General features: G+C 48.5%; 1 long non-coding RNA gene across 1 annotated transcript; it reads left to right on the forward strand.

The window, feature by feature from the left end:
* The first annotated feature begins 2,029 nt into the window (after positions 1 to 2,029).
* Positions 2,030 to 13,923, forward strand: LOC119978002. The gene is made up of 2 exons (XR_005463342.1): positions 2,030 to 2,128; positions 12,989 to 13,923. It is a non-coding gene; the product is annotated as an uncharacterized LOC119978002 (long non-coding RNA).
* Positions 13,924 to 22,344: the final 8,421 nt, after the last annotated feature.

Consider the following 22,344-nt stretch of genomic DNA (forward strand, 5'->3'; position numbering starts at 1 on the left):
TAGGATTCTGTTTCTGATACCACTGTGGAAATGTTGTAAACACAAAAATTGCAGTGTTTCAAGGAGTGCTTTCAGGCCAATTACGATGTGCATTAAAAATGCAACCTTACCCATGTTGCCCATACCCCGAGAGCAAAGAAATAAAAAGGAAACCCTTGTTCACCTTCCAACAACCAAATTCTGAGAAATGTGACAAAGTCAATGAGCTTGCCTCAGATATAATGGATGGCATGAGTGGATTTAAAAAACCAAAAGCAAAATGAAAAATAAAATTAAACATTCGGTGCGATTCTGCGGCCTCGCTGTGCTCTTGCTCAAGCGAAACAAAGCCGGTGAATAGCGGATGAGACCATAAACGAGACCCATGATAGGAGCCAAACAGTTTGCCATGTAACCGCCCTGCTCCCATAGGCAAAATATGGATCTCACCGTAGCATGGCGAGATACCAATTATCACCACTTTCTCCCTATTTCCATACAAGTAACGAGAGCCAACCCTTATCTAATGGCCGCCAGTCATTCAGTGGCCTCCCCAGCAAGTGGTCACGCTGGCACCAATTAGTACTCCTTTTTAAAAACATGAACCTGGTGGAAGGCCTTCTGTCGGGAGCCGAGGAAGTGAGTAGCTATCTTTGGTCATAGGCAAAGAGCCCTGGAGCATTGGCTTGCTGCCCTGTGCTCGGTGGGGGATGAGGGACCCTTGGCTAGGGGTGGGGGATCCTCTGCAGGGATGGGTCACCATAGGAGGTTGGGAGGGGGTTCTGGGGGGCAACCGGGGAGAGCAACTACTCATGGCACAACCATGCCAACACCTGGATCGGTTACCCATTGCAGGGGCAACCCTTGTTCCTGCCCATCTGCCCAATGACCACCCATAAGCCCCACTGACTGCCGAACCCTCTGGCCGTGCGGCTGAAGGCTATTGCTAATAGGAAATTGGCAATCGTGGTTAAATGAGCACTTCACACATCCCAAGTTGTTTCCTGTTGGTGGACGGGCCATGTAGCATGTGGGAGTCATTGCCTAGAATCCCAATCAGATTTTGATGCATGGGCACTGTGCCTGAACAGGGCGGGAGGCAACATCACACACGTAGCAGCCAACATCCGAACATCCAGGGGATGGGACACAGCCCCGGGGGCATGTCCATGGCCGGAGGGTGGGTGGATGCTGTAGGGAGGGGAGGGGGGGATGCCTGGAGAGATGGGAAAAAGGTTTGGAGGTCAGCCCATATTGCTGAAGAAAGTGACAGAGGCGTAATAATGCTTGTGCACAAAGATGTTTAATATGCTTTACAATCCCCCACTCTCCCGATGATGTGTCCTCCCACCCCATCAACCCCCACCATCCCCCTTCCCCACTCCTTCCCTACCCCCACTCCAGTGCCCTGAATCAGCTGGCAAGCTTTCATTTCAGGGGTTGGTTTAGCTCACTTGGCTAAATCGCTGGCTTTTAAAGCAGACCAAGCAGGCCAGCAGCACGGTTCGATTCCCGTACCAGCCTCCCCGGACAGGCGCCGGAATGTGGCGACTAGGGGCTTTTCACAGTAACTTCATTGAAGCTTACTCGTGACAATAAGTGATTTTCATTTCATTTCATTTGCTGCAAGAAGCCCGTGAGGCCTCGTTAAGTGGACCAAGTAACGTTGAATTGCATTGCCAGCCACACTGGAGCTTGTACCGGGAAGCTCGCGGCAATTCCCGCTCGCTACCACATTTAGAAATTGTTCCGGAGAATCTCGCCCATTTTTAAGACCAACAGAAAGGAGACAATGGGGTTAAGTCTGTTAAAGCTGTGAGTTTCCTCTTACTGCAGTCACCCAAGTTTTCTGTCCATCTGTGAACACAATTATAAATATGATTCATAGGATTAGTGAGAGGCTTCTTTGGCTAAGTTTGATATCCATCCACTCTCCCCTATTATGTGAATGGTGTCTGTACTGAGTTTGGCATATTTTCAGCACTTGGAATCACCAGTTGTTTTCCTTTCTGTTTTTTCTCATCAACTGTTTCTTTAGAATTATTGTTTTACGAAGTACAGGAAGAAGCAACTCAGTGTTGTACCTTTGACCAAGAATCCTGAGTTCTGAGTCTCAATGGACATGTGAAATTGGAATTCACCTGAACTGGTGAGTTGGCTAACATGTGTTGGAAAAATTAACTAGGCAGCAGGTTCTTTCTAGACTTACTTTCGTTGAAGTAGTTTGAGCAAATTTCATAATTTACAGTGACCACAGCTCTGCTGTGGGGCTGGACTATCTTAATATCTTGAGCAATGCAAATTAGGATAAAATTAGAGCAATGAAGGTTTGAACGAAACAAAAAAAAAAATCAAAAATACGTATTTGTTCTCCACACCGAAGCTTAGTTAACCTGACAGGTTAGTAAACGTACAATAATGAATTACTATTTATTGACCACCATTAAATGTGTTCCCACTTATCAAATTGAGCTTCTGGTTACTGTCTCGCCCCTCGGGGCAATGCTCAGTTTTTTTATTTGCCTGTAAGTACAATTACAAGTTTAATTTGTTAGCGGAAAGGATGAGTCTTATGGACTTACCTGATATCCAGCCATAGCAACCCCATATTACATCAATCCTGCGCAGACAGAGTTCAGCATTCTTTGAATGCCCTCTCTAGTCGCATATGGTTTGCGCCAATCAAACAATGATGGAGCTAAATCGAGATGTAATGTTTTCAAGATGGCAATTATTGTTGCCAAGTCACTGCAACTTTCTACAGTTTGTAACATTCACATGTAACAAATCCCACAACCCCATACAGTCTAGCCTTCCCAAGAGTTTTGAAAGATGTTTTACGATTGAAATTCAGAACATATGAATCCAACTTAATCCAATTTATCCAACGGAAAACAGTGCATGTTTTCCGTGATAATGAACCGAAAAGCAGATATGAATAACTAGGTTGAATGTAATTATGCCCTCGCTTATATGTTTTCCAACTTTAACAACCTCACTTTTTGAATAGTTGCCTTGTGAATCTTAAGTAATTTTCACATTTAAATAACTCACCCAGGAGGATTTTAACTCAACTCCGCCCAGTGGAAACGGAGAGCCTGCAGAGTTCAAATAGAGATGGTAAACTACCTTCCTGTTCCTGCCCCGCTGCCATTTTACCGAGGGCCACCTGATGCGCGGCTGAGGTGTCCAGCTGAATTAGGCAGGCGCCCTGTTAATCCCTTCACACTTGAGTCCTGTGACATACATAAAAGCCAGATGCCATTTTAACTGCCTACTTCAGTGAAATATGCTGATACAACAGTAGAGACATAGAAAATAAAGTGCTAAACTGGCCAGGAGGAGAAGTGTAGCTCCTCAAGTTCCACAGGAATGTTATCAATCACTCCCAACAGGCTCTCCCATCCACACCTACCTATTTTCCAGCCAGGTCTATCTCTGGAAGGTGAACGTCCTGTATTGTGCCAACACTGGGCAGGTGAACTGCTTCAGAATGCACATTTAATATATGTAGCCATCTGCATAGGAACCTTTCACTGGCAGCATTAAGTGGCAGGCGAGTGTGCACTGCCTGACAGTTGAAACCTTAATCTGCAATGTCCCTACAAAGTAGTTGTTAAAGAAAATCAGTAAAATATATAATGCAACAGCACGTAAATATTGTAAAAAGGAAATTTGACTGATAGGGAAGTAACTACAGGAACACAACCAGACACAACTATGTCTGTTTTATTATGTGTACACCAATATTTAAATATTAGAACTGACAGTGGGTATTTGGTAGTATATCGTCCTTTAACATTTGGAGCCTGTGTTTGAATCCTGACTAATGAAATTCCGACTAATGAAATTGAAATCTCCTCTGTTGGATTCTGTAACATCTTTTAAGTGAAATGAGTTTGGACAGTCTCAATAGAGGTCCTGGTTGGCAGGAATCCACAGCAAGAACATTGTACTAAATTGGCAATTTTACTCCGAGATCTCACATGGTAAATGTAAATATCTCAGTGATGGAAGGGTAGATATGCTGCTGAGCTTGTGACAGTGCAGACATAGCTTTATTACTTCTCTGACCTATAATATACACATGCTGCCAGGGTTAGATGGTGACCTGAGTTGGTAGATGTTTTCTTTTTTTTTAAGTAATTTTTATTCAAATTTTTCAACAACAAATTTTCTCCCAACAATAAAATAAACAAGGTATAGGAATAAACAGAAAGAACCCCCCCCCCCCCCAATAAAAAGCAATAAATTAATAACAAAAAAGAAAATAGCAAACATATAGTCGCAAAAATAAACCCCCTGGCACTGCTGAGATTGACCACCCTCTAACACTCCGCCAGGGAATCGAGAAAGGGCTGCCATCGCCGGAAGAACCCTTGTACCGACCCCCTCAGGGCAAATTTGACCCTCTCCAGATTGATGAACCCGGCCATGTCGCTAATCCAGGATTCCGGGCTCGGGGGCTTCGCGTCCCTCCACTGTAAAAGAATCCTACGCCGGGCTACTAGAGACGCCAAGGCCAGGATACCGGCCTCTCTCGCCTCCTGCACTCCCGGCTCCGATGCTACCCCAAAGATAGCGAGCCCCCAGCCCGGTTCCACCCTGGAACCGACCACCTTGGACAAGGTTCCCGCCACCCCCTTTCAGAACCCCTCCAACGCCGGACACACCCAGAACATGTGGGTGTGGTTCGCCGGGCCTCCCGAACACCTCCCACACCTGTCCTCACCCCCAAAGAACCGGCTCAGCCTGGCCCCAGTCATGTGCGCCCCATGCAGCACCTTCAGCTGAATTAAGCTGAGCCGTGCGCAAGAAGAGGACGAGTTCACCCTCCCCAGGGCGTCCGCCCACGTCCCCTCATCGATCTCCTCCCCCAGCTCCTCCTCCCACTTCGCTTTCAGCTCTTCCACCGAGGCCTCCTCCCACTCCTGCATCACCTGATAAATTGCCGAGATCCTACCCTCACCGACCCACGTCCCCGAGAGCACCCTATCCTGAACCCCCCTTGGCGGCAATAGCGAAAACTCCGCCATCTGCCGCTTAACAAACGCCCTAATCTGCATATACCTGAAAGTATTCCCGGGGGGGAGACCCCACTTCCCTTTCAACTCCTCTAAAGTCGCAAACTTCCCACCGAGGAAAAGGTCCCCCATCCGCCTGATGCCTGCCCTATGCCAACTCAAAAAACCACCATCTATTTTCCCTGGTGCAAACCGGTGATTGCCCCGTATCGGGGCCCAAACTGAGGCCTTCACTTCCCCCCTATGCCGCCTCCACTGCCCCAAATTTTGAGGGAAGCCACCGCTACTGGACTCGTAGAATACCTTGCCGGGGGGAGTGGGAGCGGGGCCGGCACCAGTGCCTCCAAACTCGTGCCCACACAGGACGTCACCTCCAACCTCTTCCATGCGGCTCCCTCCCCCTCCATCACCCACCTACGAATCATTGCCACATTCGCAGCCCAGTAGTACCCACACAAGTTGGGCAACGTCAAACCACCTACCTCCCTGCTTCGCTCCAGGAATACACTCCTCACTCTCGGGGTCTTCCATGCCCACACGAACCACAGAATACTCTTATTTACCCTCTTTAAAAAAGCCTTCGGAATCAAGATGGGGAGGCACTGGAAGAGAAACAAAAACCTCGGGAGCACCGTCATCTTAACTGACTGGACCTTGCCCGCCAAAGAGAGTGGCAGCGCATCCCACCTCCTAAACTCCTCCTCCATCTGTTCCACCAGCCTCGAAAAGTTTAGCCTATGCAGGGCCCCCCAGCTCCTAGCTATCTGGACACTAAGATACCTAAAGCTCCTCTCCGCCCTCTTCAATGGGAGCTCCCCATCTCCCTCTCCTGGCCCCCCAGGTGCAGCACAAACAGCTCACTCTTCCCCCCATTGAGCTTTTAGCCCAAAAAGTCCCCAAACTCCCCAAGTATCCTCAACACCTCTAGCATCCCCCCCACCGGATCCGCAATGTATAACAGTAAATCTCCACGTACAGCGACAACCGCTGCTCCTCCCCCCCCCCCCCCCCCTCCCCGGCACAATCCCCTCCAGTTCTTCGAATCCCTCAGTGCCATGGCCAGGGGTTCAATCGCTAACGTGAAGAGCAGGGGAGATAAGGGGCACCCCTGCCTCGTCCCCCGGGACAGCCAAAAGTCCTCCGACCTCCTCCCATTCGTCACCACGCTCGCTACCGGGGAACTATACAGTAGCCTCACCCAGCTGATGAATCCCTCACCAAACCCAAATCTCCTCATCACTTCCCACAGGTAGCTCCACTCCACCCTATCAAAAGCTTTCTTCGCATCCATCGATGCTACTATTTCCGCCTCCCCATCCACCGACGCCATCATCATGACATTAAGGAGCCGCCGCACATTAACATTCAGCTGCCTCCCCTTCACAAATCCCATTTGGTCCTCATGGATAACCATCGGGACCACCCTCCAGGACAGTATCTTAGCCAACAACTTTGCGTCCACGTTGAGGAGCGAGATCGGCCTGTAAGACCCACACTAGAGGGGGTCCTTATCCCGCTTCAGGATCAGTGAGATTATTGCTCTAGACATCGTAGGGGGCAAAGCCCCCCCCCCCCCCCCCCCCCCCCCACCCCCGCCTCATTCAGTGTCCTTACTAGCAATGGGCCCAGCAGGTCTGAGAACTTCTTATAAAACTCCACCGGGAACCCGTCAGGCCCCGGTGCTTTCCCTGTCTGCATGCTCCCCAGCGCCTCCATCAGCTCTTCCAACTCAATTGGGGCCCCCAGACCCTCCACCCTCTCCTCCTCACTCTTGGGAACTGCAGCTTATCCAGAAAGCGGTCCATCCTGCCCATCTCCCTAGGGGGCACCCACCGGTACACCCCATTAATGTTCCTACCACTCTGCACCAGGTTCTCTCCTGCATCTGTGTCTCCCCTATCTCTCTCGCTGCCTCCCGCTTCCGGAGCTGGTGGGCCAGCATCCGACTTGCCTTCTCGGTAGATGTTTTCTGTTGCCCGTATTGGTGTCCTTCAACGGAATGCGAAATCCCAGCCCCACCAACCTAAAACCTAAAATGAATTAATGAAACAATACTTCAGGTTAAAGGGCTTAACGATTGGTCCATGCAGTTTTTGGTTTGAGGACCATGATTTGTGACTTACCCTCACCCATTGCCATTGATTCAGATGGCACACAAACTTGATGCTGCTGCCTCATTTCCCTGATTATAGCTTAGGCCCAAGTGAGGTCTTATATGGTTATACAAGAATATGGTTATATGGTCTTATATGGTTATACAAGGCACTTATATGGTTATACAAGAATTGGACTTTCTCCTTTTACTTTTAACACAACTGGATATTCCACTTTAGAATTATGCTTTATAATGTCCCTTAGGTAGGCATACAGTATCCTTAGAATCAATCAAAAGTGTTTCTTAGCACCCAAGGATTTATTTCCATTCTTTTCCTTTCCCAGCAACTTTTAATCCCAGAACTGGAGATTTTCCCGCTTGTGCAAACTCGGCGAATCTTTCATGAAATTGCTTTTTTCTCAATCTGAGCACAAGTTCCCACTTGCATTCCTGCACAGGCCTATTGCCTCTAGCTGCCCCCTCACTCCCAAATCCAGGTAGACTAACTGGGTCTATGAATTTCAGTGATACCGTAGAAATCCTTCCTGTCTCAAATCCCAACCCCATGATGACATAAAGCAAATGGGCCTTATGTTCAGGTAGAAATGCTGATTTTTCTTCTTCATTACACCAAAACTCTATTCTATCTTCTATATAAGCATCTGAACAAGGAACATGAGGAGGCCTTTCAACCCCTCAAGCCTGCTGTGCCATTTAGTAAAACTATGGCTGATCAGATAGTACCTTCAAACCTGCTTACTGTTATGATAGGGAGATACATGGGTCTAGAAATGGGGTCCAAGATGTAGCAGGCAATTTAGGGGTTAAGCAGACTGAGGGAAAAGACTGCTACCAGCAGAGTCAGAGGGATACGCCTGCAACCTGAGTCACCTTGCTCCATTCTGACTTAACCTCGTTAGTGGGAATAACAGGATGCCCCGGTTCAGCCAAGATGATCCACTCAAGATCCATTGTCCTTTGGGACAAACTTGTTTGATAAGGCATTAGCCCTTCACAGAGTCTGATGACCTATTTGTCCATCAATGGAAGATTAGTTGCATATGAATGGCTTGGCTCTGTTCTTTTGTAGAAATGGGAATGGGAAATCAGACAGCCAAGATAACAATAATGGATTGAAGTCTGGCCACCTCAGGAGTGTACCTTTGTTTGAGGAGCTGGGCAGAGCTTAGAGAGAGAGAAAGAGAAGTAATGCTATTTTGAAAAGTTACAGAGAGAAGTTGTGGATCATGAAAGTTGCCACCGAGGCAGGCTTTGGAAAACGGCCCTGAACAAATGTCCCTAAAAGAAGAAAAATTGCTTCGTAAATGCATGCATTGCCTTGACCAGTCTGTGCAAGTGGCATGAGAGCAACATGTTTATTTAAAATTATGTGTATTGCGGACTAGCCTGTTAAGGTTAAGAAACTGCATGAAATCTGTTAGTGTTGGAGCTGAAGTAAAATTTTAAATATTGTTTCATTTTCTTTTGTTTTAATAAAGTTTGTTTGTAAAATAACCAAGCCCTATTTCTTATATTATCACTCCTGGAACGAATCGATCTTTCCGCATCGTCATAAAACGTTAGAAAGTTTATGGCATCTGGTCCAATCTCTTAGAAGCTGCTGAAATCTGACTAGGCACCTGTAACACTACCCCCAGTTAAACTGTCACCCCTTGCTTACCATGAATCTATTCACCTCTGCCTTAAAAATATTCAAAAACTTTGCTTCCACCAACCTTTCTGGACGAGAGTTTTTTCTGAGTGACAAAACATTGCCTAATCTCCATGTAAAATGGGCGATCACTTATTTTTAAGCAGTGACCCCTAGTCACGGAAAAATCCTCTCCACATGCACCCTGTCGAGACCCCTCAGGATCTTCTATGTTTCAATCACTCTTGGGAGTAAATGGATAGTTTAAAGTAGAATCACTTACAATCTGACCTTCTCAACAGCTTGCTGGTACTTTGTTAACTGCCAGTTTAACCATTGTAAATACAGGTTCTTCTGCCATGGTCTCAAATTATGAACAACCTACACCTTCTTTGCAGAATAACAACCACTTTAATCTTTAACAGCCATGTCACCGATGTCTGTTGTTAGGCAGTCTTCAGAACAGGTCACATGATCAATTTACCCCACATTAAAGACATAGTCCCAAAACAATATAATCTTATAAACCTCTTATTTGTACCACCAGAGGTCTGCCCCAAAGGCCTAACAGAGGTGCAACAGAAGATCTCACGTGAGTGATCAAGGTCAGCAAATGGTGTTCACCTAACATCTTCTACCTAATGCACGACAAACCTGTCACACTGTTCAATGGACTACTTCACTATTAGTCACCCAGAACCAGTCTCTGCCTAATGTCTCCCCTCCCCCTCACACACATTAGAGTTACACCAGAAGCATGTCCATCTCCCACCCCTTCTATGTACCTCTAGCTATTCTGTACACACTCTCACAGGACAATATCACCCTTAACCATCAGGACCAAAGTAGAACTAATGGGGGGACAAGGGTGCCTGCACCTCCTGAACCCTACAGAGGAGATGTCCTCTATATCGGTGCATCTCAAACTATCTGATGTGGCGTACCGGCAGTTTTTTTTTTCAATGTGCCAGGGACCGGTGAGCGAAACAGGCCAATCCAGGATTACTGTCTCTTTCTTTTCTGGAAACACTCCAAGTACCGGCAGACGATGGCTCACGTACCGGCACCGGTACGCGTACCACACTTTGAGAAGCACTGCTCTATATCATGGGGTCAGCGGCAACAGAGCCCATGACATTCTGTGTCATTGAAAGCATTGAGGTCGATGGTATGTTACTGCCTTACCATTCAGTGTCCTTTTCAACTCTCAGTTCTCTGACATCTGCTTTTTGGCATGAGCAACAAGTTGCAAGTGAATCTCTTGCTTTTGAACCCACATCCTTCCCTCACCCCAATCCTTCCCCTTTGCAGGCACTGGTTCAGATACTGAAAGCAGTTGAAGGCACTACATGGCCCACTCAGAGGTTTTCCAGCTTCTGGATCAAGTTTTGCACCCAGAGTGTTTATCCCAATGCACAATACATAAAGAAGAGAGTGTCATGGAAAACGGGATGACAGTTCATTTTGGTGACCAGTTCAGAACAGAACTAGAAGAAATATTTCTCTTACAACCCCCATTCTGTTAGTACAGAAGAAACCATAGGTCATTGAAATTTTTTCCATCTGTATATTTTTCATTGGTTCAGGTAACATCCAATCAACAGAACATATTTTAAATACTTGAATATGCGAGTCCACTTTATCAGATACAATGCCTTAGGAGAACAGCAGATAAAAGGAAAATGAGGGTCACTGGCGAGGGGAAGGAATAATAATCAACAATTAATTAACCATTTTGCAGCTCAACGTTGAGACCAATTCCAACCTTGAACAAAGAAGAAATTGTTCACATTTTTAAATGGGCCAAATGTAGTGAGATGGTCTAAGCTGCTGAAAAGATTTGCTCGTATACAATATATGTTACAATAATCTAATTGTGTTCAGGACAATATGGAAACAATGTTGAAACTTTCAGAATTGGCAGTCTCAGTTTTGAAAGTGTAGCATTGGATTTTTTTCAACTTATTACCCGCTTTGCATCCCAGCCCTGGGTCGCTGTCTGTGTGGAGTTTGCACATTCTGCTCATGTCTGCATGGGTTTCACCCCACAATCCAAAGATGTGCAGGTTAGGTGGATTGGCTAAATTGCCCCTTAATCGAAGAAAAAATAATTGGGTACTCTAAATTTATTTTTAAAAATGTATTACCCGCTTTGTAATATTGGCAATCAGTTCAAAGTAAATCTTTAAAAGGCATAATTACATATATACTGTAATGGAAATGTCACTTTAAGAAATGTTTGTCTTCTCGTGTGGCTGTAGTGAGAGAACTGCATCTCTCTCTGCATGCTAAAGAATGTCCCCAGATCATTTGATGATTTCAAACTAATACCTGTTTCTGTAAGGAATGCAAATCTATTGGCCAGGATTCTCTGATCCTGTGCCGGGTTGGAGAATCGCCGGGGGGGGGGGGGCGAGAATCGCACCACGCCGTCCCGACGCCAGCTCTCTGATTCTCCAGTGCCGATTTTCGGGCGCCCGTGGGGTCGCCGCCGTGCCGATCGGGGCCGCTGAAATCAGCCCCACCCCCAGCAATTCTCCAGAACTCGACGGGCCGAGTGCCCGCCGAGTTCGGCCGGGTCCCACTAGCATGGGTTACATATGGTCCCACAGAGCGGGACCTCGGAGTTCTGTCTGTGGGGGCCATTCTGGTGGGGGTGAAGGTGGAGGGATCTGACCCCGGGGGCAGGCCTCTACGGTGGCCTGGCCCGCGATTGGGGCTTACCGATCGGTGGGCGAGCTAGTTCTTGGGGGCCTACATTCCTCCGCGCCGAGCCCCTGTAGGGCTCCGCCATATTGCCCAGGGGCCGGCGCGGAGACCAAAACCCACGCGCATGCGCGAACTTTGCCAGCCGTGGCGTGCATGCGCGCACTCGCGCTGGCCTTAGTGCACTAGCTTTCGGGCGCCGGAGCTGCGGAGACCACTCAGGCGCCATGCTAGCCCCTTAGGAAGTGGCTGATAGCTGCCAGGTGAGGCCCGTTAATGCCAGAGTGGCTCGCGCCACTTTTCACACCGGTGTCAGAACTTGGCCGCATGATTGGAGAATCCCGGTCATTGCCTTTGTTAAAAAGGGTTTTTGACTTATGGATGTTGTTACGAAAGTTACTAAGGGTTACCGAAGTAGTATTGTATCTTTTGGGGGAGTATCAGTGTTGGTAGTTGATAAGATGTTTACTGTGTGTTTATAAAATGTTTACTGGATTCATAGAATAAACATTGTTTATGTTTAAAAAATACTTTAGATCTCTGTTGCATCACACCTGGAAAGTGGGGCGTTGTGCTCCCCATAACCAACATCTATTCAAAGTTGTGGGTCAGGTGGACTCCATCATATACTTTGGTGTTTTCCAAACCCTGGCCCATAATAATACAGAGTTCCATTTTCCCTGACCAGAGCCTAGTATAAAGCCAGGCATATCTGCATACTTGTATTACTCTAAAGATCTGTACTAGTCAAACTGGCACCTCTAGTGCAACTGAACATAAAAGGTTTAATCAAATTAGGCACTGCATCCTGTATTAGAATAAGACCCTATTAACAGTATACCACTTCCAAAACTGCTGTGTCATTCTTGCTGCAAGGAAATTGCACTTTCTTTCTGCTACATGTGTGTTTGACTTATTTCCTGAGGTGGTCACACCTAACTCTATTGTTTCCATACTTTAAGAAAGGTGCACCTATGAGTCATTTCATATCTCAGTGGAACAGTTGGGAATAATGAAGCATTTTGCATTGGAGATAGCAGTAATATTAGTCCCTGAATATGATTGATGTCAAGGTGACTATTTATGTGCAGTGCACCACAGGAAAGCACGTTATGACATTTATAGGATTGAGTGCTATTGTTGATTGCTTTTTGTTTGACATCTTGCCAATTTTGACTGTTTACAAAGCAATTATAGCCGTGGTTTATTATAGAATTCAACTGAAAATGTTCTTTAAACGTGGAACACTGGAGATGACTGTTCCCCATGGGGCTAATGCCCAGTATCTGCCTCAAGGAGCAGCTAAAATTAATAATAGTTTTCTGTATATTTTAAAAATTCCCACTTATTAATTTTCTCTCCATTGTATTTTATTCTGATAGATTAGTTTTGGAACAATGTGAGCAAACCAAGTCACATGGGATGCAGCACTCACTCATGCTGACATCACACAGTGAAATGTTTTAATGTACACAATGTTCATTTAGCACCTTCTAACCTCGATAGTTCTAATTCATATCTTTAATCTCCCAGCATTCTGCAGGAAGCGATACAGGAGCAGGACAAAGACCCCTCAGACAAAGTCACTGACTGACTTTCAGGGTTACCAACTCAAATACACATACTCTGGTTGGACCAGTAAGGCAGACAGTTGGCTTTTCTCCTGCAAGTCAGCAAGAGAAGATGCTGGAGACAGAATGCAGTTCCTGAGCTTGGGGGCCACTGACCCTGAGGAAGCAAATCTGGAACAGTAGCGAGAAGCGTGTGCGGTGCTGACAAGCCTTTCAGTAGCGTTGTGCATTCCTGGAGAGAGATTGGAGGAGTTCATCTCAAGAATGAATGCCCTGATGTTTGAGGCCTTTGTGATGATGCCTTGATCCATGGAAAGAGCAGTGGCCACCTGCATGCAGCATTAAATGCAGCAGTGAAACAAGTGCATGCTGGCTTGCTACTTTAAATAGGACTGATCAAAACCTTGACTTCGCCATGCAGCACCTCATTCATGCTTGACAGAGTTCTCTAGCTCATAGCTCGCGAGGAAGTGTGGGTGAACGACGAGAGAGAAGAGCAGAAAGGGGAATGGAAGTGGGGTCTCTGCTCAAAGCGCTTCTGCTTCTCATCCACTGTCTCCTCTCCCAGTTCAGTGGCCCTCTGCCACATGTCCCAATAGTTAAGTCTGCCTCTGCACAGATGCAGATTGAACAGTCTTTAACCTGGCTCTCACAAACTCCAAAACCCAATAGACATTAGCCAAGCGCATCTGAGCAGTCAAAGCAATGATCAGAGCAATTGCCTCTTCCTGTACTATAGCCACAGAAATTCCACCTCACACAAGTAACAGAAAGGAGAAGAGTAAAGATTTGTAGTTCCACAAGAGCATGTGAGATGTGTGTGTTACACAATGTTAACTTGTTAATGAACATACCATTCATTTTCTGAATTACATTAAAGATTAATTATCTGCACCACTTCCTGTCTTTACCCATTATTGCCTGTGGCCTGGCGAGTTGTCTTCTCACCTGAGGTTAAATGTAAGTCAAGATGTGAAGCCAGGTAATAGGTTTGTTGATTGCAGGACAGTTTTCTGTGGGCGGGTATGAGGTGGAGGCCAGGTTGGGGCATGTGGCTGATGACAGGTGAACGAGTGTACTGTAATTAAACCATGTCTGTATGAGGTCATCCCAGGCATTCCAGGCTGCAAGGTAAGCTGCTGACCTGTTGCTGCCATAGCCAAATCACATCCATCTTCCTCCCTCTTCTGCCGCTGCCTCGGACGGGTCAATGCACTCTGTACATTTCTCCTCCTGCAGCTCCAAACCTGCAGGTTGCTGTATGTTGTGCAGGGCACAAGCACACTGCGATCATTCTCCAGGTCCTATCTGGTGTATAATAAAAGGCACCACTAAATTCATCCAGGCTCCTGAAGCATATTTTCAGCATCCTAATTCCTTACTCAAGTATATGTCTTGTTGGGCTTCATCATGTCGACTTCTCGTGGCTGTCATCAACAATGTTTTAAGTGGGTAGCCCTTCATCTGGTAAATCTGTTCCAAGGTCTGAAGAGTTCATGGAAGGTGAACTGTCGCAGGCTGAATGAATCATGACAACTCCCCAAGAATCTTGCACACAACTGTATGGATGGCACAGCACCTCAGTGGTTAGCACTGCTGCCTCACAGCGCCAGGGACCGGGTTCAATTCCAGCCCCGGGTGACTGTCTGTATGGAGTTTGCACATTCTCCCCGTGTCTGTGTGGGCTTCCTCCGGGTACTCTGGTTTCCTCCCATATTCCAAAAGATGCGCAGGTTAGGTGGACTGGCCATGCTAAATAGCTCCTTAGTGTTCAAAAATGTGCAGGTGAGGTGTGGCTATTGGATGGGGCAGGGGAATGGACCTAACTAGTGTGCTCCTTCAGAGAGTTGGTGCAGACACGATGGGCTGAATAGCCTCATTCTGCACTGTAGGAATTCTAATTCTATTCTACGCATGATGATCTTTATATGATTGTGCACAAGCTACACAGTGACAGCGTGGAAGTCCTTATGGTTCATGAACATGCCTGGATGATCGGGGGCACTTTAATTCTCACATGTATGCAGTCAATCATGTCCTCCACCTCATGGCCCTCATTTGATGGAACCTTCAACTTTGGAGCGAAATTGTAGCTTCTGTCCATTGTCTCAGCTAAACAGGTAAAAAATGGTAAGTTGGGCCAGGATATCTTAAGGCTCCCAATAATGATAGAACTGTATCTAACCAAGAGTCAACAGTTTCAGAAAAGGTATGTGTGGTAGTATGACTAGGGGTATTACGGTACCTGGAAGTGAGCTGCTATTGGTGCAGAGGACTTGCTGCCCATTGGCCCGGGTAAGTCATGTGCCTCTCAGCCGATTGGCTGAGAGGTAGGTAGCTCCGCCTATGAGGCGGGATATAAGAACCCGTGCTTCCCGGCAGTCGGCCTTTCTTCTGTACGTCTGCTGCCGGGTATACTTCTTGTGCATTAAAGCCTATCGTTTGGACTTCATCTACTTTTTGTGTCTATTGATTGTGCATCAATTTAATGCACAAGATTTTAAAGGATGGAGCTTCATATCAAGTGCCTTTGACTCAGCCCACACGCAGCAAATGCAACAGCAGCATTTAAACACTGGCTGGCTTGCTTCAATAGCTACTTGAGCACAGCCGAAAACGTTCCGACGAGGGAACAGAAATTGCACATCCTCCACCCGTGCGTCGGCACCGCCGTGTACATGCTCACAGAGGAGACAACAGACTACGACGCGGCCATGGACTTGCTGAAAGGACATTTGAACCAGCTCTATGCTCGGCACTTACTGGCCACGAGGCAGCAATTCCCTGGTGAGTCTTTAGACAAATTTTACCGGGCCCTCCTTGTTCTGGGGAGGAACTGCGGCTGCCCACAAGTTTCTGCGGCCGAGCATACCGAACTTTTAATCAGAGACGCTTTTGTTGCAGGTATGCAATCTTCGCAGATCCGCCAAAGACTTTCAGAGAAAGAGAACTTAGGCCTCACCGAGGCACGGGCCCTCACCTCCTCCCTAGACGTTGCCAATCGTAACACCTGCGTGTACACTCCCGACCGCGCGGCGGCCCCCTGGGCAGCATGGAACGCGACCCCCCTCACCTCCGCAGACTCGGACCCCCCAGGCCTGTTCCGCAGGACACCCCGATAAACCCGCGGGGCCCCGCTGTTACTTTTGCGGCCAGGCCAAGCACCCCCGCCAGCGCTGCCCAGCCCGCACCGCAACCTAGAAAGGCTGCGGCAAGAAGGGCCACTTTGCGGCCGTCTGTCAGTCTGTCAGTCTGCGGTTCCGAGCAGCGACTGCGGGTCCCCTCCCCCGCTCTCCTCAGGGCCCCGTGCTGCACACGGACCTCGCTGCCCACACCCCCCACCACCATGAGTGATCCCCGGGCGCTGCCATTTTGGGCCCCCGACGCCACGTGCGATCCCCGGGTGCCACCATTTTGGGCCCCCGACTCCACGTGTGATCCCCGGGTGCCGCCATTTTGTTCATCCCCCACCACGTGCGGCCGACGGGCGCCGGCATCTTGGATCGGCACCAAGGACCCCGCAGGTGACTGCTCTCTGCCAGATGACGACTCGGAGTTCCTGCCACGACTCGCCTCAGTCACATTGGCCCAGTCACGGTCCCGGACGCTGTCCACGGCAACCACGAAGATCCTCCTCAACGGCCACAAGACAAGCTGCCTGTTGGACTCCGGGAGCACAGAGAGTTTCGTCCACCCCACCACGGTAAGATGCTGCGCACTTCCCATTTACCCTGTAAAACAAAAAATCGCTCTGTGCTCCGGTTCGCACTCGGTCCAGATCACAGGGTGCTGCATAGCGGACCTCACGGTCCAGGGGAGGGAGCTCTTCATCCTTCCACACCACTGCGCGGCAGCACTCCTGGGGTTAGATTTCCAGTGCAACCTCCCGAGCTTAACGTTCAAATTCAGCAGCCCTATGTCCCCCCTTACTGTCTGCAGCCTAGCGTCCCTCAAGGTAGACCCCCCGTCCTTGTTTGCAAACCTCACTCCGGATTGCAAACCCGTCGCCACCAGGGGCAGACGGTACAGTGCCCAGGATCGGACCTTTATCAGGTCTGAAGTCCAAAAGCTTCTGAAGGAAGGGGTTATCGAAGCTAGTAACAGCCCCTGGCGAGCACAAGTGCTGGTGGTAAAGACCGGTGAGAAGAATAGGATGGTCATAGACTACAGTCAGACCATCAACAGGTTTACACAGCTGGACGTGTACCCTCTCCCACGTATCTCCGACCTGGTCAACAGGTTTGCGCAGTACAAGCAAGGTCTTTTCCATGGTGAACCTCAAGTCCGTCTACCATCAGCTCCCTATCCACGCGAGTGACCTAAAGTACACTGCGTTCGAAGCGGATGGGCGACTCTACCACCTTCTAAGGGTTCCGTTCGGTGTCACGAACGGGGTCTCGGTCTTCCAACGGGAGATGGACCAAATGGTCGACCAGTATGGTTTGCGGGCAACCTTCCCGTATCTCGATAATGTCACCATCTGCGGCCACGACCAGCAGGACCACGACACCAACCTCCGATAATTCCTCCGCACGCAAAACTCCTTAATCTGACCTATAACAAGGACAAATGCGTGTTTAGCACCTACCGTCTAGCCATCCTCGGCTACGTAGTGCGTAATGGAGTGATAGGCCCCGACCCCGAACGCATGCGCCCCCTGATGGAGCTTCCCCTCCCCCACTCCCTCAAAGCCCTCAAGCGCTGTTTGGGCTTCTTTTCATATTATGCCCAGTGGGTCCCCAATTACGCCGACAAAGCCCGTCCCTCATCCAATCAGCCACTTTTCCCCTGTCAACGAAGGCCGCCAGACCTTTAGCCGCATCAAAGCAGATATTGCAAAGGCCACGATGCGCGCTATCGATGAGTCCCTCCCCTTCCAAGTCGAGAGCGACGCGTCTGATGTCGCTCTGGTGGCCACCCTCAATCAAGCGGGCAGACCCGTGGCCGTCTTCTCCCGTACCCTCCACGCTTCCGAAATCCGCCGCTCCTCGGTCGAGAAGGAAGCACAGGCCATAGTAGAAGCTGTGCGACATTGGAGGCATTACCTGGCCGGCAGGAGGTTTACCCTCCTCACAGACCAACGGTCAGTGGCTTTCATGTTCGATAACGCACAGAGGGGCAAGATAAAGAACGACAAAATCTTGCGGTGGAGGATCGAATTGTCCACCTACAATTACAACATCTTGTATCGTCCTGGGAAGCTAAACGAGCCTCCCGATGCCCTGTCCCGCAGCACCTGTGCCAACGCACAAGTGGACCCCCTCCGAACCCTACATGCGGACCGCTGCCACCCGGGGGTCACCCCTTTTTCCACTTCATAAAGACCCGCAACCTGCCCAACTCCATCGAGGAGGTCAGGACAGTGACCAGGGAATGCCACATCTGCGCGGAGTGCAAACCGCACTTCTACCGCCCTGAACATGCGCATCTGATAAAGGCTTCCCGCCCCTTTGAACATCTCAGCATGGACTTCAAAAGTCCCCTCCCTTCCAACAACCGCAACACGTACTTCCTCAACGTGAATGACGCATACTCCCGTTTCCCTTTCGCCATCCCCTGCCCCGACATGACCACGACCACCATTATTAAAGCCCTTCACACCATTTTCTCCCTGTTCGGTTACCTCGCTTACATCTATAGCGATCGGAGGTCCTCCTTTATGAGTGACGAGCTGCGTCAATTCCTGCTCAGCAGCAGCATCGCCTCCAGCAGGACGACCAGTTACAACCCCCGGGGTAACGGACAGGTCGAGAGTGAGAACAGTACGGTCTGGAAGACTGTCCTGCTGGCCCTACGGTCCAGAAATCTCCCAGTCTCCCACTGGCAAGAAGTTCTCCCAGACGCCCTCCATTCTATCCGGTCACTCCTCTGTACATCCACTAATCAAACGCCTCATGAACGCCTTCTTGTTTTTCCCAGGAAGTCTTCCTCAGGGACCCTGCTCCCGACCTGGCTGGCTACCCCCTGGGCCCATCCTGCTCCGGAAGCACGTGCGGGTGCACAAGTCGAACCCATTGGTCGAAAGAGTCCAGCTACTCCACGCAAACCCGCAATACGCGTATGTGGAGTATCCCGACGGCCGACAGGACACGGTCTCCCTTCGGGACCTGGCACCCGCCGAATCTTGGCCACACCCCCCAGCGCCAGCACCCCCCCAACCCCAACTGCCCCCAGCAAGCCCCCCCCCCTCCCCCCCCGGCCCCACCGACACCCCCACGGCCCAGCGGACAGGACACCCCTCCCCTGGCCTGGCCCCTGCTAGCGCCGACCAGGGGCACGGACACATGGAACAGGATCATCGCTCCCGGAGTCACGGACGACCACCGCTCCAACGTCGCCGGCACAGCTACGCAGGTAAAGCAGGGCATCAAAGGCGCCCGATCGACTGATTGAATCAATGTGACCTACTGGTGGACTCTTGCCTGCGGATGGACTCTTATTTTCCTTGTCTGTTCTCCATTTTTTTTCTTCCCCCCCCCCCCAAATTTTAATACACTGTACATAGTTGTTGTATTTTGCACATAATTGCGGGCAAGTGGGCAGCCATCAATGCAATGGTACGACCTAAACATCTCTAGTCATACTACCAGTCTCTCATGTACTCACGGGACAACCCCCCCCATGTCCGCGTTTCCCATACCATCCCCCCCCCCCACCCCCGGCTCTTTTTCAACAAGGGGTGAATGTGGTGATATGGCTAGGGATATTACGGTATCTGGAAGTGAGCTGCTATTGGTGCAGAGGACTCGCTGCCCATTGGCCCGGGTAAGTCATGTGCCTCTCAGCCGATTGGTTGAGGGGTAGGTAGCTCCGCCTATGAGGCAGGATATAAAAACCCGTGCTTCCTGGCAGTCGGCCTTTCTTCTGTACATCTGCTGCCGGGCAAACGTCTTGTGCATTAAAGCCTATCGTTCGGAATTCATCTACGTTTCGTGTCCATTGATTGTGCATCAGTATGAACAAAAGGAGAAAACATTTGGATGGAAAAAGCAACATAGAATTGGGATGTTCTTCATGTAGTGTTCAAAATAGGTGTGAAATCAGGAGAATGAGTCAGTTGCCTGCCTGTTCAGGCCAGTTTGAAGCCTAAGCTATTTTGAGACCCAGTTTTTATTAACATGTTACCTATGAGTTGTCGGTAGCAAACAGGCACTCCCATACAACTCACCAGTTCCAGGTGGGCAACATGCTGGCGCAGTGGTCAGCACTGCTGCCCACTGGCCCGCAATTATCTGCCTAATGGCGCCAACAACCAGGGTTCACTCCCGGCCCCGGGTCACTGTCCGTGTGGAGTTTGCACATTCTCCCCGTGTCTGCATGGGTCTCACCCCCACAGGGTGAGGGTAGGTGTAGGGTACAGGGTAGGTGGATTGGTCATGCTAAATTGACCCTTAATTGGTAAAAAATAATTCGGTACTTTAAATAAAAAAAAACTCACCAGTTCCAGAAGGGCTGCAAATCGACCTACTCTAATGCAGAGAAAACTAGCAGGTCGGGCCCTGAGGGGAGAAAGGGAACAAACAAAGTGTTAGTCTATTTATTGGTAAGTCAGGTAGAGTAAACCTGCTTCTCTTGGGATTGGGCGCTGGGACTGCAAGCAGGCCCACGCCAAACTCACTGGATCCAGAAACCAGACAAACCAGGTAAAGCATTTAGGTTGGGGGAGGATCGGGAAGCCTAGTGAGGGTTTAACCAGAACGTGAGTCAAGCAGGTTTTGGATGCATGGCAGGGAGGAACAAAAGGAGGTAACAGAGGGTGCCCCAATGCATTAGGGCAGGCTCCCCTGAAAGGACATTCGCCCCCCCCCCCCCCCAACTGTCTTTTTACAACTTGAATTTGAAAACTGACCTGCCCGCTCCCACCCACCTGCCCAAGTCAATCATGTTATGGCATGTGAAGCGTGGGGAGCTTTGTAACAAGCTCAATTGACAATTATTTACTTAAAAATGGCAGGTGAGCTGCCGATTAAGAACATGGTCACTATCATATTATGAGGCGGCAGCTCGGTGTTGGGCAGTCAGGCAGTGGGTGTGAAACCCATCATATTTTATGTGCCCCTCCCCCTTGTCAAAAACACACCTGGCGGGTGAGTGGGCCCCAAAAGCCAGCCCCATGACAGTGCGTCTGGCTTCATCTGTTGGGTGTGCACTACCTCATGTGTCACAGGAAGTTGGGGCTTCAAGAAGCCCTCCTTGTAAAATGTATCCATTTACGAGAGTGATGGTTGTAATTTTAAATGGACAATATTGGATTAGCCAACCATTGTACTCCGCACCTCGAGTTCCTCTTCCACTGATCTAATTGAAAAAGAAAACCAGGCTGGTTGCATGAGGGGGGAATCCAATCCCATCTCTTTAACACCATCATTGAAAGCCACAATTACCATGAAATTTCAAACATTTGTCATTGATTTGAAACTGTTTCTTCGTAATCATTGGGTTTTTCAATTCACTTTAAGTACCACTTCTCCATTTAAAATATAACTTCATAAAAACATTTTCGATTATGTGTCCATTAATGAAATGCTTTAAACCGCATTCTGCTCCTTCCTTGTCTTAGTGCCACAAATTTCCAGTGTGTGTTTAACGAAGCACCTGAGCATCAGAATAGAAGCTTGTACATAACACTCTCCAGATCAACGCTATTCTTTATTTCATGAGCTCTGTAAGAACAAAATATTTATAATAAAACATTTCAAAGGTCCGAGTGCAGTTACAATCATTCTGGTCAACTCCAGATAATTGCAAAATTACTATTATAATGAAAGTGCTAAATCGTATTTGAAGATAAAGAAATTCCCTTATGATCTAACACTTCTTTTACAAACTGGTAAAACAGCAAGTAAATTAAATGAAAATCGCTTATTGTCACAAGTAGGCTTCAAATGAAGTTACTGTGAAAAGCCCCTAGTCGCCACATTCCGGCGCCTGTTCGGGGAGGCTGGTACGGGAATTGAACCGTGCTGCTGGCCTGCCTTGGTCTGCTTTCAAAGCCAGCGATTTAGCCCTGTTCTAAACCAGCTGCAAATATGTTCTTCTAATGTTATTTTGCTGTCACAACTTGATCCTAAGAGTCAGCAACTAAATAGTTTGACAGTAATAGCATTTACAACACAAAGTGCCTTCAATTTAATCATTAACTGTTAAGTCCAAGGAACAAAAACATATCTACAGTTAGATATAAAATGGGTGATGGTGTTAACATCACAAGATAACGCATAAACTTCAACCTATCTCAGAAAATATATCAATCAAATCAACAGGTGGCTTACATTAAGCCTCATCTAATAAAAATATTGAGCCTGCATTACATCAAAA

The sequence above is a fragment of the Scyliorhinus canicula genome, chromosome 1, assembly GCF_902713615.1.
Source record: "Scyliorhinus canicula chromosome 1, sScyCan1.1, whole genome shotgun sequence".
Classification (NCBI taxonomy): domain Eukaryota; kingdom Metazoa; phylum Chordata; class Chondrichthyes; order Carcharhiniformes; family Scyliorhinidae; genus Scyliorhinus; species Scyliorhinus canicula.